The sequence below is a fragment of the Phragmites australis genome, chromosome 21 (assembly GCF_958298935.1).
Source record: "Phragmites australis chromosome 21, lpPhrAust1.1, whole genome shotgun sequence".
Taxonomy (NCBI): domain Eukaryota; kingdom Viridiplantae; phylum Streptophyta; class Magnoliopsida; order Poales; family Poaceae; genus Phragmites; species Phragmites australis.
In genome coordinates, this window is record NC_084941.1 from 17,334,762 (window position 1) to 17,337,717 (window position 2,956).

Below are 2,956 nucleotides of genomic sequence, written 5' to 3' on the forward strand. Positions count from 1 at the left end.
ATCTGTTTTTATATATTTTTAATTTTGTAGCTATTTTTTTATTTTAATGGGCCGGCTGTGCCGACGAGCCATCCATTTGCCGTTGGACCGCCCGTGCCTGTCGTGCCCGCCATGCCTGTTGTGCCCGTCCGGCCGATCGTGCCGTCGGGCCGCAATCGTGCCCGGGCCGACCTGGCACGGCATGGTGACCGACAGGCCATGCCGTGGGTCGAGGGGAGGCACGCGGGCTAGCACGACATGACCGGTTACAGTAGCTGGGCTGTTCGGGCCGTGCTGTAGCCAGGCCGTAGCCGGCGGTGTCGAGTCGGGGCCGTGCTGAGCCGATCGGAGTGGCCCATTTGACCATCTGTGATGTTCTGGTTTTCATCCTTTGGGTTCAAAGTGAGAGGTCTAGACTACTTGGTACTGTAGCAGCCACTTTTTTACAGCTGATGTGCTATGTTGTACTGTGGGCAGTCTCACTGTAACAATTCAATCAAACTCATCCAATCTTTAATCAAACGGTCCAAAAGTTCTCTGCTGCAGAACAGTAGCCCTCACCAAATGCAGGATTCAAATTCCTATCAACATGAAGCTTCAGAAGAGGATTAGTAAACGATTGAACATAGGCATTCACGAAGTGCCAAGTAATATTGCCCAAAGAAATGGGTTATAATTTGAAAACAGGTATACGTAAATATGCCTTGAGTTAATATCACAATACCAAGAATCTCTGAGACATACTAGCTAGTGCGATGGTAGTCACCAGCCAACCAAGATTCGATTCGATTATCATCTCCTAAATGACTCGATTCGATTATCATCTCCTAAATGTATGACGCTAGGATGTATGTCTCTTTCCCTAGTTGAGTTTTTTTTTTTTTTAATATGGCCACGTCCGACAGCTACCAACCGACGGCTAAAAATCATCGTCACGCCGGGACACTAGCTGGAGAACAGCCCGTCGGGATCGTAGGCGCGCCTGCTTCACCGTCATGAACTCGGCGCGCGCGCCGTACTTGCCCACCACGCCCTCGAACGCGGCGTTCTGATTCTTTCCCCAGTGCGACAGGCCCCCGTACTTGCGCAACGCCATTTGTTCAATCTCCTCCAGCACGTCCTCGTGCAGCCGCGGTGCGGCCGGGTCGCGGCTCCGGTAGTAGGTCAGGTCGAAGTCGATGCTGTCCGCCATCTTTCCGAGGTGCGCCGTCGAGGCCCGCACGTAGGTCATGAGGATGCCGTCGTACGCCTCGACGCCGCAGAGCGCGTCGGGGTTCAGGTGCGCAGCCGCTGCACGTCGCGGATCAAGCCGCGGCCTTGGACAAGGGGACGCTGATGTCAGCCTGGAGGTGGGACGTGTCGTTGTGGGAGACGCTTGGATCCCACCGGCAGGCGGTGAGCCGGGCGTCGTCGGGGCTGGTGTGGCAGCGCCCTGAGTACTGGAAATGGTTCTGGTAGCCGACGACCGGCTCGCCGGGGAGCGGCGCCAGCAGACCGTGCTTCTTGAGGCCGTAGTTGCCAGCAGCGAGGAACCGGGCACGGACATTCCTTGTGGCTTCCATGCCATCCTCTGTTCATCATGTGACAAGGATCAATAACACCTGCTGTTAGCACATCATAGCTTGATGCGTGCACACAAACACAAGAATCGATCGATGGGTTCCACAAACGACGCGGCGTACAGGCGAGTCTATTAGCCTGGATTGAGTCTATATATGTAAATGTACATGTCGCCGGACGTATCGTCGGTCGGCACGCGGTCGTCGACCCGGTATAAGGCCATGCTGTGGCCAGGGTACCACAGAACGTCCGCGAACTCATTCTCACGGGCGAAGGCCACGGCTCGTTCCGCCAGGTCGGAGTCGTCGTGCTTTTGGAACGTGACGGACCGCTTGAACATTTGTTGTAGGACTACAGTGACGTGATTAAAGCAGTGACAAGTTTTTTAAGCAACGGAGCGACATTAGGAACCATAAGCATAAATAATTTTCAGCTGCACGAGCGCGGCAATTTGCAAATTTGTTAGTTGTTCAATTTTTTTTGTTTTTTCTTCAAAAAGGCAGATAGGTTAGTTGACGCCAGGCTCGAACACGTGTCGCAATGGGCCCACTCCCATTCCTGGACCGTCATGTACTTGCATTGGGTCTATTTATCATTCTTTTGATGACGAGTAGAGCTGCAGAAACAGAATGGAAAATAGAACATATTTTGGACAACGAGTTTTTAAATCCATTGACAACATTAGCAGGTATTTGGAATAAAGGGTTTTTGAGGAACCCTGTAAAGTTTCACTACTATACACATGCCAAGTGCAGTTTGTTTCGATCGGACTGTACAGTCGGTTGGTTTTTGAACCGACTGCACTCAAGCAATTGTGATGATTAGTGATTATCATAGTCAATTTTAATACACAACCGATTGTGATAATTATAGTTTTCTACTTGAACCAGCTATCAAAATGAACAACAAAACAATTGGTTTAAGAAGAAAACTGACAGAATTGCTCACTATGTCCTCTGAAACAAGCAGCAAACACACACATTCATCGTAGGTACCATATTCACATGATAATATAACCACAAGTCACGTATAAGGCATACAACCATAAGTTAATTGATTGACATAAATTCATAAGTTCATCATATTTATCCATAAGTTAATTTGTACAACATGCATCACATTTCTCTACAAGATAGAAGAAAGTCAAAATTTACCACAACTTCATGTACAAAACCTAGTCATAAAACTCTCTTGAGAGTTGATGACCTCCCTCAATAAGAAGTAGCACATCTTGCCACAGATTTTTGTGAGCTCGGACTCGCGAAGTACGGACTGATCACATTCGTTCTTGCTCTGTGGAAGGAGAAAAAACATGTATCAATCAATTAAACATGAAAAGGTGAAAGTATCATATTTGGTATAATAATAAACCTTCATGAATTCTTTAATGTTCATCTTCATTTCACGCATATAATAG